Source organism: Ruditapes philippinarum, unplaced genomic scaffold (assembly GCF_026571515.1).
Source record: "Ruditapes philippinarum isolate M1 unplaced genomic scaffold, ASM2657151v2 ctg658_1_1_1_1, whole genome shotgun sequence".
Lineage (NCBI taxonomy): Eukaryota > Metazoa > Mollusca > Bivalvia > Venerida > Veneridae > Ruditapes > Ruditapes philippinarum.
This window is the reverse complement of record NW_026865455.1, coordinates 55982-72699: the sequence shown is the minus strand read 5'-3', so window position 1 is coordinate 72699 and position 16718 is coordinate 55982. Positions and strand designations below refer to the sequence as shown.

Sequence of the window (16718 nt, the reverse complement as noted above, 5' to 3'; positions counted from 1 at the left end):
GAACAACTACGGTACTTGCCACCTGAATTTGTTTCGAATCAATTTGTTAATTAAGGAAGCGAAATATAAACAAAGTGGCCTTTTGAATTCCTTGCAAAATTCTACATCATTAAATCTGTACTTATCGCCAAAACGCAACGAAACTAACATGACTCGGAATATGTCCTATTTGTACCTTTTAGGAAGCTGTTACAGATTTAATTGGCCTGTTGGACATTTATCTATTTAATAAATCTTGATAGATTAATCAGAGAATATTATGATTCATGAATTCTTTTCTTTTGCTCATTGAATGTATGCTGTGATCTTAAAATAATGTACATGCCACTATGTATTACATAAAAATGGCTAACAAATATAAATATCAATTGTTCCATCTTTATCTTCATATATGCTAATTAGTTAAATATTTTATTATATAATTAGCTAAATACAGCATTTAATCATTGGTTTCATTATTAAGCTCATTTAAATAATTTAGGCACTAAAAAAGAAAAAGATTTCCAAATAACTGATTTCGGGTTCAAATATATGTAAGAGTCATATGTTGGACAGTTATCATACTATATTTCGTGCAAACTTTTGCTGAGCCTGTTCAGGGCAATGTTTTACGATAAGATTTTAACTTTAACAAACGTATTTCATTTGGTATAACATATCCCAATACACAGTCGTAACTTTGCAAATTTATATATGTATATTTTAATTGTACACACACGCACGCACGCACGCACGCACACACACACACACGTGCGCGCACGCACGCACACGCACGCACGCAGACACACACACATATCGACAAATAAAATCTCTCGACTCATAAATAGGTTTTTTAAGGAATATATAAGGGAAAAAATCGGGACTTTCATTTTACTTCGACACATTGAGAAAATCGACTAATCAAAGTTCGATGTATGATATTTCAATAAGATGATTCGCTATTTTCAATGTTTCAATACATGGAACCTGCTCCAGCAAGGTCCTATTTTATACCCATGTCTATTTATTACAAAAAGGTTGTCTTGAAGGTTATTACAAAATAAGTTGTCTTGAAGTTTGAAGGAACAATCTGTAAAAGAAAACAACAATATGTATGAATCATATAAAACAGTATAATACATATTTTATTATATGAATTCACAGACTTATGTATATATAAAATAAAACAGTAAAAGTTAAAATAGCAAACGTAATGGTTTTTGTTTAAGTTTCTGACATTTTCCTGCATTGCAACATCGAAATTCGATATATATAATTGAATCGGATTTCGAAGTGGTAATGCAGGAAAATGTCAGAAACTTAAACAGAAATCATTACGTTCTTAACATACAAGTACAATCATTGTAATAACATGTGCCGTTAAATCGAAACAAACAACAATGCGATCACTGTTATATCATTTGATTTGATAACCCTGTCAATTGCATACACCGAATCATCCTCTTCTCTTATCGACGTTTACCTTGTTTCTTCTGAGTGTAGTGTCAATACATCAGGTGTTGGTGACCCTTTTCTTGATCAACAACAAAGATATCACTGTCCAGTTTATTGCTTACTTCACTGCAACAAACCACATGCTAAATCATTTAAACGTCTTGTCTGGAAATATGACCAATGTAATTTTGACAATATGAGGCGTGATGCAGCTGCATATAACTGGGATTCTCTAGAAAATAATGATATTGATACCTATGCAAACAATATAACACAGACAATTATATCATAATCAAAGAAACACATCCCAAACAAAACAGTAACAATTAGACAATCAGATCCTCCATGGATGCATAACGAAATAAGAAATGTATAAGAAAAAGGAAAGAGCTAAAAAATCAAATAATGAAGAACACTGGAATAAATATAAAACATTAAGAAACAAAACAACTCACTTACTTAGAAATGCTAAATCTGAACATATCAAAAAACTGTCGGAAAAATTAAGAAATCAAAATCTAAACACATCAGATTACTGGAAAATCCTCAAACAATTTATTAGGCCAGCAGTAAATAGTAATGTTAAAATATTAAATGACAATGGCAACTTGTTGACATCTGACACTGAAAAGGCAAACTTACCAAATAATTTTTTCCAATTGCAATCCTCACTTGATGATAAGAATAAACCTGTCCCTAACTCTGATATTAATCATAATAATAATAACAATAATTATCTTGATATAATACATATTACATATGAAGAGGTTCAGGACACTCTAAAAACACTAAGTGTAGGTAAAGCATCAGGGCCTGATAATATTAATAACAGAATTCTCAAGGAACTGTCAGGAGAACTTGCTGTACCTCTGTGTCGTCTATTTAATAAATCAATTATAACTTCAAAAGTCCCGTCACAATGGAAGCTTGCCAATGTCTGTGCAGTATATAAGAAAGGAGACCCAACAATTGTTTCTAACTATAGACCAATATCACTCCTCAGCACAGTTAGTAAAACTTTAGAAAAAATTATACACAAACACATTTTCAATTTCTTTGTCTCAAATAACACAATAACTGCATTGCAATCTGGTTTTGTTCCAAACGACTCTACGACTAACCAACTTGTCTCTATATATAACACATTTTGTAAAGCCCTTGATGATGGCAAAGAAGTAAGAGCTGTGTTCTGTGATATATCCAAAGCTTTTGATCGTGTTTGGCACAAAGGTCTCATTTCTAAGCTTGAGTCTACTGGAATAAATGGTGTGTTATTAAATTGGTTTCGCGATTATCTTTCTGAAAGAAAACAAAAAGTAGTTCTTCCTGGCGGCTCATCACAAATGGCTTCTATCACAGCTGGAGTGCCACAAGGGTCTATATTAGGTCCGCTTCTTTTCCTCATATGTATTAACGATATTGTCCTTGACATAAATTCATACATCAGACTCTTTGCAGATGATACAAGTTTGTATATTCTCGTTGATAATCCTGTTACCGCTGCTGCAACACTTAACTTAGATCTCGAGAAAATTACTGTATGGGCAAACAGATGGCTTGTCACTTTCAATCCAAATAAAACTGAATCTGTCATTTTTTTCCCGTGAGGTTAATAAACCTGTTCATCCTCCCCTTAGTATGAACGGAATACAAATAAATGAGGTGACCACTCACAAACATCTTGGAGTAACTTTTTCATCTGAAGGAACTTGGCATCCCCATATAATGAACATATCACAAAAGGCATGGCAACGACTTAATATTATGAGGTCTTTAAAATTCATCACTGATCGTAGATCACTCGAAACTATATATCTTTCTTTCATCCGGCCTCTTTTTGAATACTCAGATGTAGTCTGGGATAATATTACTCAACAAGATGAATTCGAGTTAGAAAAAATCCAACTTGAAGCCTGCAGAATTATAACTGGTACAACGAAACTTGTTTCTTTCTCAAATCTGTATGAAAACACATGTTTTCAACCCCTAAAAGTAAGACGCTATAAACACAAACTAAATCTGCTATATAAAATGTTTAATCACCTATCTCCACAATATCTATCTTCCATAGTTCCAAACACAGTAGGACAAACTTCAGTATACAACTTACGAAATGCAAGTAACACTAGAAAAATTTTCTGTCAAACTCAACTTTATTCAAATTCATTCTTACCATCTTCAATTAAAGACTTGATAGATCTCCCAGCCGAACTAAGAAATTTACCATCGCTTGCAATATAAAAAAAAAACTTAATGAAGATGTTCAAAATGTCCTGGCTCACTACTATGTAGGTGAAGGAAAATATTAAATATTACATACTCGATTAAGAACACATTACAGCTCTCTGAAATAACATCTGTTTTCAAAAAAAAAAAAATAGAAAGCCTTTTTTGTATATGTGGTGAAATAGAAAATACAGAACACTATTTCCTCCGCTGCCCCATGTATCAAGATGACCGCACTGTCCTTATAAACAATTTAAGTCAAATCACAACTGTAACATTGAATAATTTACTATACGGCGATAATTCACTTACCGGTGCTCAAAACGAAACAATTATATCACATATACATAAATACATACAAAAAACAAAAAGATTTGATACATAATAATATTCGTTTGAAAAGAAAAAGGTCCTCCAACTCCATAGTAGTAAAGTGACTTTCTTTCTTTCTCTTGTTCCTTATCTCTTCTTCTCTTCTATTATTACTTCTCCAATGTACATGTTTTAATAATTAAATTTCTCAACATATTAGTTTAATTAACCAATCACTAAACTAATCAATATATCCCTTTAAAAATGAATTCATACTCGTGCTTATACCTCTAATCTAACAGCAATGTATCTTAAATTTAGTTCATGAATACTTGACATAAACATAGTATGTAAGAAAGCAAGAACAAATCCATATGATATGTATAGTTAGTTTAGATATTTATATTTTGTTACCATTTATTTGAAATTTGTTAAATACTGATTACGGAGAGAGTTTTCAAAAAAGCTTTACAAGCTTCCTACTCAATCCGTAAATTTTATTTTATGCAATTTATTATGTAAATGTGTGGATTATCAATAAAAATATTGTTTAAACTAATTGCATACACGGTCAATGCACACAATATGTTTATCTTCGATACATTAATGATCGGACAACTTAGATAGATGTACGCAGTAATATTCGATTAGATTTAATTTGTTTCTATACATAGTTATACTGACTGTTATAGCGCAATAGGGTAAATTACCGGGTTATAACTTCTAAATGTCCAAGGTGTTGTAAGATCGAGACCGCGTATGTCCATTTATTTTTCTTATTTATATTTTCAACATTATTGAAGGCATGTTTCGGATTGTATTTCAACATTTATAAAGGTATGATTGTTTAAAGACGCTTTGTTTTTAGTTCTGTTTTTGTTAATATGTTTTACACTTATTTTTGCAAAGAACATACCCTTTTTAAAAAGCATGGTTTAAGAATTAAAATTGAAACCAATTAATGTCATTTCAATGCCATAAAATTAAAAACAATACAGACAAATCTATGGTTGCTGATTTGTGCCATTTGTGTTTTCGCCCTGCAACCCAGCCGTTTTATTTTCTTTAATCTCGATCCGCGCACCCGCCAATTTATTTTATTAATTCTCGACTTTTCGCTTGACGGGATCGCAATCCGAAAACACGCTAATAAGCGAGGATGCGGGGCAACGTTTTATTTATTTATCTACGCGGCACCGCCGTTTTATTTCCTTAATCTCCCTGCGTGCACCTGCGGCCAAGTTTAACTTATTTAACTTTGCCCCGCGCTCCCGCTTTGAAGCGAGTTTTCCCTCTGCGCCCGCCATTTTAACCGTTAATTCTCGACTTTTTGCTTGGCGGGGTCGCGAGGCAAAAACACGAATGACACAAATCAGCCACCATACAAATTTGTGCTTTTAAGTTGTTCAATCTCGATTTTCACCATTTTGCAAGCCCTATTCATTAAAACATACTTCAAGAATAACAAAAAGATCTGGCAAGAGTATTGATCGAAACATAGACCTATAATGCATTAGGTATCCCTCAACCGACTGTGCTATTGCGGATATGGCTACAACATAAACATTCAGCGTGACTTTCCAAAACATTAGTCATATACTCCATATTAGTTCTTGTAATTTATACGGACTGATCAGAAGTGGAATCGACTATTTAGTTTTATTTCATTTCGAACATTTTGCAATTACAACATTTACATTCAATGGTGAAATAATACAATGCAATGCTGAAATATGGTCAGATCCGAAAGCATAAAATGCTTTCCTATGACGGATTTTGAAAATATTGAAATACTGAATTTTAGGTAGAAATAAAATTGTTAAAACTAGTAGATTTAAACAAAAATAAAATTGAAGAAGATTCGTCTCTAAGTCAAATTAGCGACCTACAAAACAAAAAGGGATATCTTGAGTAGAAGTTTCTATCTGATAGTTATATAGAGGAATAGGGACTTACTAGATTAGACGCAATAAGTATCGTGTTTATTACTGTAGAAAGTTTCAGAATTTCATAATTTAAGATACACAAAGAAACGTAATTAATTAAATATAAGAAAAGAGGATCTATTCGGCGAGTAAATTGGATGAGCAATGTAGCAAAGACTATGAAAATCGTTTGCTTTCTCGGATAAACATTTAAACTGCCTGAAATATGCGTCACTTTAGTTTGTGTTGCCGTTTAGTAGTGTGTGAACAGTGGCATTACAGTAGGCTAAAAGATTTAGGAAAAGGCTGTGTCTGATAGTTCTGTATTGTTTGCATTCAAAGAAAACATTATGGTAAGTTTCTGGCAATCCACATTGACATAGAGGTGTGATGACAATATTTGTTCTGTATAGATGGTGATTTAAAGAACTTCACTCTGTTCGTAGACTTGGTATATTTGCCATTTTCTGACACCCGTATAGAAATATTTTGGACATTTTTTATGTTTCTATTCAGGAGACACTTGAAAGCAGATAATGTAGGTGAATTTTGTACATCAATTGGTAGTCTATTCCATTCTTTGAGACCTGAAGGTAGAAAAGCGTTTTAGTATACATATGTTCTTGTGTAAATGCCTTTTATATCCTTCGAATTTCTTAAATCATAACGTGAGGTTTCACCTACAGACGGAGGGTCAATAGTTGATAAGTTGACAAGAGAGAGTCCATTTTTCATCTTATCAAGAAGAATCATTTTATGTTTCCTTCTTCTACTGTCAATCGACTATTTAAATGAGTGCTATAATGTATTTATAAGTGACAGGTCAATAAAATCAGACTGTTATAGCAAGACAAATCCATTGTTATTCTAGTTAGAAGTTCGGAATACATGCAAACAACTCAAGGAAAGATTTTATTCCGGCATAGCTGTATTTAAATCTTTTGGATCTACATTTGTAACCAAATGAATTTGGGTTATATAATCTTCAGCTGAATAAGGATGTTACAAAATTGAAGAATAAAATTTGTAAACTTTATTTTAAACTTTTAAAACAAAATACAGTTGTCAAGAATATGTTTCTTTAACTTCTATTTTACGTGAAAACAGGACATGTATTTCAAAGAGAAAATGCATATGTAACAGTGTCATTGTTTCGTGTTTTAGATATAATTGGGTTGATTCCAGCTACTTCCCTTGAATTATTATTTTTAATTGTATTGTTTACCAATCAGATTGTCGTTTTGAATATACCTCGAAATGTGTTTAGGCTGATGATATTTTGCGGGAGTTGAAAAGTCTTTTCAATAGAGAATAGTTGTGATTATGCGATTATGATTTATTTTAGGTGTTTTAAGGATTTGGGAATTGTATCATGGTATACTTTAAAGTTTATTGTTGGGCAATAACTTCTGTTTGTTTGTTTTGGGTATTACGTCACACGGACACAGTATAAGTCATTTGGCGACGTTCCAGCTTTACTGGTGGAGGTAGACGTCAGGTGCCCTTCCGTACATTATTTCAGGCACGAACGGGCACCTGAGTAGAACCACCGACGTTCCGTAAGCTAGCTGGATGGCTTCCTCACATGAAATAATCCAAAGTCCCTCCCTGTCGGGACCCACAGCGGTGAGGAATAACTTCTGTATTTCACGTAAACAGTATATATTTATTTGAGAAGTAAACCCATGATTTTCATGTATTTAGAATTGAATAAAGAATTGAGATGGTTCAGAAATGACATCCCTTTTTAACTCTTTCTCTTTTTCTCAATAATATGCATTTTTATTTGATAATTTTCAGCACCCAGTCACTGTGTGAATGAAGTGTTGATTGGAGTAAAGTAATAAGATGGTTTGATTCATATGATTTGATATTGTTTAGAGCATACAATTCCAGAAATGGGTAAGTCATCATTGTATATTATAATTGTATATTATTATGTGTAAGTTATTTTAGTAACTTTTAACTGAGTGGCTATTTATTGTATGTATGTAATGTAACTGTAATGTATTTTAATGTACCTTGATGGTATTATTATTAAGGGTTAAGATGAAGCCACTAAAACCACTTAATAATAAGTATCAAATGTGAACTATTGAACATCATGATTTAATATGTTTTTAACATATTCTTAATTCGAGGGCGATAACCCTGCAAAGATGAGACATTATGAATAGGCATTTAGTGACATTTTATATATTTTCAGTGTGCTGGACTTCTAAACTTGTTACTCTAGTTAATTGTAGATGCTGTAATGTGGGACAGAGTGCAGAAACAGTAAATTAATGTTGCGCGACATTTCTAGAGTGATACAGTGTTTATTTTTATTTACCTGTTAGTAACACAGTGTTCTATTGATAAATATATATGTGAACCCAACCCTATTTGGATTTGTAATCTTTTATTTAGATACAAAATAAACAAAGGTAACATACAGAAAGAATAATTAAAATGCAATTTGTTTTTAAATCATCATCCTGGTCTGTAAATCCTATGTAAACTTCTTTTTTTTTCAGGCCCCACATGGGGTAACCCCATTTATTCGCTTCGTCACATAACCATTTGTGGGTCGAAGCACATCCCACGGTGGTTTTACAATTATTTGTTTTCATGCATATGAACGGTTATACCAGATGTGGAACCAATGTAATGAAAGAAAAAAACAATTACAAAAGAAATCAAAAAGAAAAGAAAACACACACACACACGCGCACGCGCACACACACACACACACACACACACACGCGCGCACACACACACATACACACACACGCGCACACACAAAATAACAACAACAACAAAAAAACACAAAGGGACAAGGACGACACATGCATTCATACTCGCACTCATAACCGTATTTTCTTAAGAAATAGTTTCAAAAGCATCAACATTATATAAAATCTATAGCATGCTATTTTGGCTTGAATTATTTCTTAATTACTTAAGCTCAAAAACAGTACTTTTCACTGTAGAAATAATATTTTATCAGCTGACATTTTTCTTTTTTAAAATAAAAAAATAAATTTTCTAAAAAGACTCTAAACATTTTCAAACTTTTGTAATCTATTATTTATGATTGCTACCTCTTTATCAGTCTTGAGCTTTTGTGTTATAAAATTTTTGGCTGCAATCATTGATAAAGAAAGATCAAGCATTTTACACTGATAAATATACATTTTAAAGTATACTAAAAATAAGTTTTTTGCGTTAGATAAATCATCCTTTGCATTATAGCCAAACATCATTTCTTTTGTACCCAAAGATAAAAAAGGTGCTTCATTTATTTTAAGAAATTCATTTATAAATTTTTTGACAATGGGACACATCCAGAATAGATGCTCAATGCTTTCAACATCATTACTACAAAAAGAACATAAAGGACTTTCTTTATACTTAATTTTGTATAAAAGATGATTGGTTCCAATAATCCTGTGTAAAATTCTTGTTTGGAACCATTGCAACATGGCACATTTGGTAATTCTGAAAGGCATTTCGAATACAATTTTCCCTTCGTTTTCACTAAAAGCTATATTAAGGTTATTTGTCCATTTTTCGATACTTGTTGGCTTTGATTTGTTTTTATTTAATATATTATAGAAAGGTTTTGCTCCGTTTATGTCTGATATAATATCTTTAAAGTATAGCGGTATGTCTGGGCCAATGCTCTTCTGTTGGATGTTATAGATTATATTATATTTATTTAAAAATTGCTTTACTGATAGAATCATACCGTTGAAAATTAAGATATTAGATTGGACATTGTATCTTTTAATAAATTCATTATAAGATAAAAACTTTCCATCAGATATAAGGTGTTCTATGTTACAAACTCCAGCATCGAACCATGATTTTAAATATACGCTTTTTGAACCAATTAATATGTTATTGTTTTAAAATAAAGGATGTTTTCCGAAAGAATGATTTTCGATTGGAATTAATTCAATATCGCGTGAAAATGCTGTAAAAGTGTCCTTCCAAAAAAGATTGTTTGTTTCTTTTGCAAGTTTATCAAAATAATGGTTTCCGCAGTGAAAAAACTTTTGCATATCTATTTTGTCGTAAAGAATACTTTTCCAACAAGCATTTGAGATTATTTTTTAAACCATGTTATTTTTAATGACATGATAAAGGCAGAAATATTTATCATCTGCAAGCCGCCCTCATCTTAGTTTTTTACAATAGCGGAAGACTTAATTTTTACATTTCCTTGCCAAATAAAGTCATAAAACATTTTATTTAATACACTGATTACATTTTCAGAAGGGTTTGGTAGTGAAATGAATAAATGATTAAGAGATGAAATCAAAAATTTAATGACAGCAATTTAACCTATTGGTGTGAGAATTCTTCTTTTCCAATTTTGAATAACCTTTCGGATATTTTCTATTCTTTCGCTATAGTTTAAATCTATTATTTTACTTAAGTCAACATGAAAATTTATGCCTAACATTTTAAATTGATGTTGATTCCAAGACAATTTCCATCTTGTTTTATACTGTTTTGAGAATATTTCATTTTTCCTATCCACACAACCTTAGTTTTATCAAAATTAACATTAAGTCCCGATAGTTGTGCAAAATCTGACAAGATTTCCAAAGATTTATTTAAAGACGCACTTGATCCATCTAAAATCATTGTTAACCATCTGCAAATTGTGACAATTTATGTTCTACATTGTTAATGTTTATTCCTTTAATAATCTTATCATTTCTTATTTTTAAAGCTAGAACTTCAGCACATAATATAAAAATATAACATGAAAGAGGATCTCCTTGTCGGCAGCCTCTACCTATTTTTACAAAATTTGATAAAAACCCACATTGATTAACAGCAGAAGTTGCATCCTTATATAAAATATCAAACCATTTTTTTATAGACGGACCAAAGTTAAAAAAGACAGAGTATTCTGTACAAATGACCAAGAGAGTGAATGAAAAGCTTTTTCAAAAACTATTAAAAGGAAAAGTCCAGGAATGTTATTTTCTTCAGTATACTGCATGATATCATAGATAAGACGGGTATTTTCTCCAATTTATCTTCCTTTGATGAAACCTGTTTGATCTTTATTTATTAGTTTATCTAGAGTAAGTTTTATTAGATTCGCTATGCAACCTGCAGCAATTTTGTATACGGTATTTAGAAGTGTTATAGGTCTCCAATTTTTCACGAATTGTTTAGGTTTATTTTCTTTTGGAATACATGTTATTACACCTTGTGTTTGGGTCACTGACAATTTATTTGAAGTATAAGCATCATTGATAGCTCTTACCACAAAAAAACCTAAATTTTTCCAGAATACCTTATGAAAATCTGCACTAAAGCCTGATGTCCCCGGGCTTTTATTATTTGCCATATTTTGTAAAACTTTACTAGCTTCTTCATAATTTATATAGCCTTCTAATACATTGGATTCCGAATCACTTAAAACCGGTGCATCTATATTTTCCACAAATTGTAAAAATTGATCATTTGCATCATATGAAGATTTTTTGCTGAAAAGAGTTCTATAAAAATCTTCAATTTCTTTTAATATTAACTTTTGATCATTAAGAATACTACCGTCGTCTTTTTGAATCTTATGTATAGTCTTATTTATGTAACTATGTTTTTCTAAACGGCAAAAAAAAATTTGAAGGTTTTTCTCTTTCTAACGTCCATTTTGCTCTTGACCTTATAAGATAACCTTGAAGCTGAATATTATTAAGTTCTTTTAAATTATTTTGCAATTCTTGCAATCGGTTAAGTTTATCGTCTGACAAGTTTGATTCGATTTCATGTATTTCATTTATTATTCTTTTTTCTTAAGATAACTGCTGTAAGATATAGCTGTCCCTCTCAGTTCCATTAAAAGTGTTTCTAAAAACAACTGATCATTTATCGTAAACTGAATTTCATCATTTGGTATTTCCGATATATTTTCAAGGTTATATATAGGTAAAGCATACTGTTTTTTAATATCAACTATTTTTGTCTGTATTTTATTCAAATAATCTGTATCTTTTAAAAGGGAATTATTATGTTTCCATAGACCTTTTCCGTGTATAAAGTCATTAAACTTTATCTTCATTATAACAATTGAATGATCTGACTGATAGCTTATCTCAATTTTAATATTTTCTACATGAGGGAAAATTGTTTCAGTAACCAGGAAGAAATCAAGGCGTGCTTGTTGGAGTGGAGTCGGTTTACGCCAAGTGTATCTGTTCAGATTTGGAAAAAATTCTATGAATGGATCAACAAGATTTCGCTGATCAATATTTTGTAATATAAAATTTCTAGCATTATTATTATTTACAAATTTATAGTTGTAATAATCTTTGTCAGGATCTAGAACTAAGTTAAAATCTCCACACAGGATATAAGAATCGTTTCCTATTCTGTCAATGATATCAAACAGTTCACTGTAAAAAATTGGCTGATCTGTATTTGGACCGTAAAGATTTATAAGGGTTAATCTTTTTTCCTCAATTGTGAAGTCTAAAACAACAAGTACAAATGTTGCTGCAATGCAGCAATTGAGAAGCTCCGCGCAAAAAAAATGTGCTCATTACAGATACCTTACCAAATTATTCCTACGCACAGGTCATGTTATATTCAGATTAGGTACTATTGTAGATTTTTTCCGAATGTTTTGTAAACCATTTTTTGCATAATTATACTTATCTTATGCACTGTCCATAATTAAAAAGAGGGGAAAAAATTTTAATATAAAAATGCTTTCACTGATGCCTACCTGGTAAGGAAAGTAATTCCATTGAATACAAACAAGACTTGTAAATGTTATGTGACATGACTGTACTGTGTTCTGTTTGTGTCACTACTGTAGTCAGTAACAGAAGATGATAGAAATATCAAAGTCTGTTATAATTGTAACAAATATACAAATAGTAACAAAAGGGACTAATATTATAATATAGTAATATTACATGCATATTTTTCATGTCAAATTAAAACAAATGGTTTCTTTCAACACTGAAAGTAGATCACACTCTGGAATGAAAAAATGGGATGAATTTCAAAAAGACCAAATTCAGGATTTTTTTGTTTGTTATACACGCGTTACATGGTGATACAGTATTTATCAATATAATAGAAGACTGTTACCTGAATTTTAGGTAGGTATGAGGAAATTCACTAGTATCATATTCGTGCGAGACAAAGATATGAAAGCTATTTGACATTGGTAATATATATAAAAAACTATTGTTAATTAATTTTTAGGGAGATCAATATATATGTTTTTGTTGAATTGCTTTAAAACCATTCATAAGAAACACTACACTTCATGTTCAAACTGCAGATCAAAGTTTCTGTTGTTGTCATGAGATCTATCTATAGCCTATGCTTAAGGTGATTCCGCTTTGTCAACCATGTTTGTTTTGACTAAAGTCTGTCCAAAGTGAAAGTAGGCCAAAATTCATATAACAACAAAGCTCTTATTGTAAAATAATGAACCATTTGAAAGTACACTTCCAGGTTTATATTTAAAGGACAATTATAAACAAAAATAAAAATGATAACAATAAGAATATTTACCTTGAATGTGCTACATTTTTGAAGACCAAAAACAGTCTGTTGCAAAGTTTTATGCACATTTCATGAATGGCAAAATCCTTTTTAAAGTCTGTTTTAGTGCCAACAAAAGCTATTTTTTGCAGCAAATACAAAAATCTTTCAAAACTTAACTCCAAATAAATCAGTATCTCATGTCCTTCTAAGCACATGGCCTCCATTATTTTTTGTAAAAAAGTAGTGCAAGAAAACAATCATCATTTATAGCCTTATGAACTACAATTAAAATGAAAACACAATCAAACTTTAAAATCTAACCTTTTTATGTGTAACAGTGAAGTGTGTCTGTTTGTCATGTACACAAGAAATAGGTAAATGATGTTTATTTTCATGGTACTACTTTTTTACACATGTCATGGAGGCCAATTTTTTTGTTTGCACTAAAATAGACTTTAAACTGGATTTTGCCATTCATGAAATGTGCATAAAACTTTGCAACAGAATGTTTTTGGTCTTCAGAATGTAGCCCATTCAAGGTAAATATTCTTATTGATATCATTTTTATTTTTGTTTAAGATAGTCTTTAAAACATAGAATTGGAAGTGTACTTGCAAATGGCTCGTCATATAACAATGTGAGCTTTGTTGTTATATGAATTTTGGCCTACTTTCACTTTGGACAGACTTTGTTTAAACAAACATGGAACAGGTTATTGAAGGTCCATCCGCTCATAAGGGTACAAAATGCAGACCCCGAACATATCACCAGTCATACCACTAACTTTTTTCTTTTTCACAAAGTGGTATACTGTTCCAATGACGCGAATGAAATGTAACGTTATATACTAAAGTTTAATTATTTCAAAACAACCAATATATCAACATGTTATTATTAAACATTTAATTTCATAAATATAAATTAAAAATAATTATCAAAAGCAAAATTGTTAAAATCTTATGCCTGAAATCTTCTTTCTATTGACAAATTCAATCATTAATAGTATACTTGATATGCTGTGGTTAAATGTATTTCAAAATGTAACAAATTATAATTTCATGTACTACTAAACAAGAAAAATATTACATACATTCGTATGTAATATAGGTACGATTGCATACTACTTTTTGTGAAGACTTTATGTTTGCTGAATTAAAGGTGTAATGTAAAATGAACACACATGTCATGAGATATTTTATATCTTTAAACATTTTCATGGAATGTAATTAATGTATCACCATGTTAAAGTTGCATGCCTTCAGATGAGAAAAATGATTTCAAGGATGATTTCAAGGAAATCAAAATATGAAAAGAAAATTCACGGTCAATTGACTGCTTTGAAGGATAATCACAAAATAAAATTACAGGAAATTAAAAACCTTTTTAATACACTTAAGGTAGAATTTCATTGTAAATCATAGTCAAAGATTTTAGATATGATTATTTATTCATATTAACATCATTATTGGTTATATATTGATAAAAAAGACCCGAAAGACACAGTTTGTAAATATTTATTACAATAAAATATGAAAAAGGTATACGCGCCGAGGTTAGCTATGATTAAAATTCCTGCGCTAAGTCGCTGTGGTGCTTGGGATAATCACTTGATACTGTAAAGGGCAGCCATTTTACGATACGAATCCTCGGACAGTTTATCCTGCCGAAAAGATATAAAAAAATACTTGCAATTCAAAGTTTGCTGGCTACATAAAGATTATCGATTTACTCTTTGCACACTTTTTCTCTGCCTGAGTATAATAATATTGACGTGTTTTCATTGGTTTAAACCATCACGTTACCAATACACATGTAGGTGTGAACTAATTTCGTATTCATTAAAATTATTCTGTTAATAGACATATAACAATCTTATTTACAAATGAATTGATAAAACAACAATCCCAGAAGCATTTAAGATAATAACAATCATTGGAAAAAAATAAATGCATATAAATTTTAAATTTGTGTATGACAACTCAACCCCCTAAACAAAATATAATAGACTCAACCAAAACAAGCGCCTGCTTCTTCACCTAACTATATAGTTGCATGACCATGATTAGCAATTTAGCAAACCAAATCTAAGAGATAAACCTATTGTAAAAATAATACTATGACCACAGCAGATTTCGTACAGAAAAGGAAAATAACAAATTTATAACCGAAGTAACATTTATGGCTATTTATAGCTTTCGAATTTATGTAACAGCAGAACTGCTTTCCGGTTCTCATTCAATAATATGACATGCTGCGAATCACCGACGGGGAAACCAATATAGAAACCGAAAGGAGTTCTTGAATGCAGATTTACTTTGAGCTGTTAATCGAAAGGATTTGTTGCTCAAATCCGGGCCCATGGACAAAAAATATAGTAAACACAAATAGCTCCGCGCCTGTGGGCGCGCAGCAATAAAGTTTCCTTTGTTATCAATATGTTTGCTATGAATATTATATTCAATATTTTTATTAAAAAGAATTGCAACTTCCCGTGAATTGGATGTCCCTTGGCTCAGGAAACATTCACTATTCCATTCACAGTATATATTTTTATTCATATTTAACGTTAAGAGTGTATCTTGTAGACAGTAAATACTGCAATTTTTCTGCTTCAAAAATCTAATTAACTCAATTCTCTTTTTTGAACCGTTAAGACCTCTACAATTCAAAGATAGGATATTTAGGCTACTTGAATTCATCTAAAACGTATATTTGAAAAAGAAAAAATACATGCTTCAAGGAAGGTAATGTGAACAAAACACAAACAAATCAATAAATCATTCATACATACATAAACAGTTACAGACACACACACACACGCACGCACGCACGCGCGCGCGCGCGCGCGCGCACACACACACACACACACACACACACACATATATACAAAATAAACACAGAAAGGACAATTGTTCCCAGTATAAAACTTGAGAAAAATAAATAAATCACTTATAGACTGGATATATTTTTCATTTTGTATAACTGCAAAAATGTGCGTGTAAAATGAACCCAGATGGCTGGACTATTCTTCTTTTTCTTCTGTATATAAACAAGTGCTTGAAAGACACTGTCTTTTTTTAACCAGAATAATTTAGTTTAAATTAATATAGCTTAAATAAAAAAGTAATTTGAAAAATCGAGCTAAAATTAAGATAGAAGCGTCTCATATTTTCTTCAAAGCTTACATTTATTTCTTAGAAAAATAAAAAAAACATAAAAAGAACAATGGTAGACAATTTACTTTGAATAAAAAAAAATGCATAAAAAAGTTTCATTATGAGAGAAGAAAAAGAGAACAGTTCCCCCTAAACC

At 31.0% G+C, this 16718-nt stretch overlaps 1 long non-coding RNA gene across 1 annotated transcript in view; it reads right to left on the bottom strand.

Annotated features, from left to right (window-relative positions):
- The window catches only part of LOC132729099 (uncharacterized), a 290758-nt gene extending 275088 nt beyond the window's left edge, over positions 1-15670 (bottom strand). Inside the window, exon 1 of the long non-coding RNA XR_009625567.1 lies at positions 15572-15670. This is a non-coding gene — a long non-coding RNA (uncharacterized LOC132729099). The remainder of the gene's footprint in view (positions 1-15571) is intronic.
- Positions 15671-16718: the final 1048 nt, after the last annotated feature.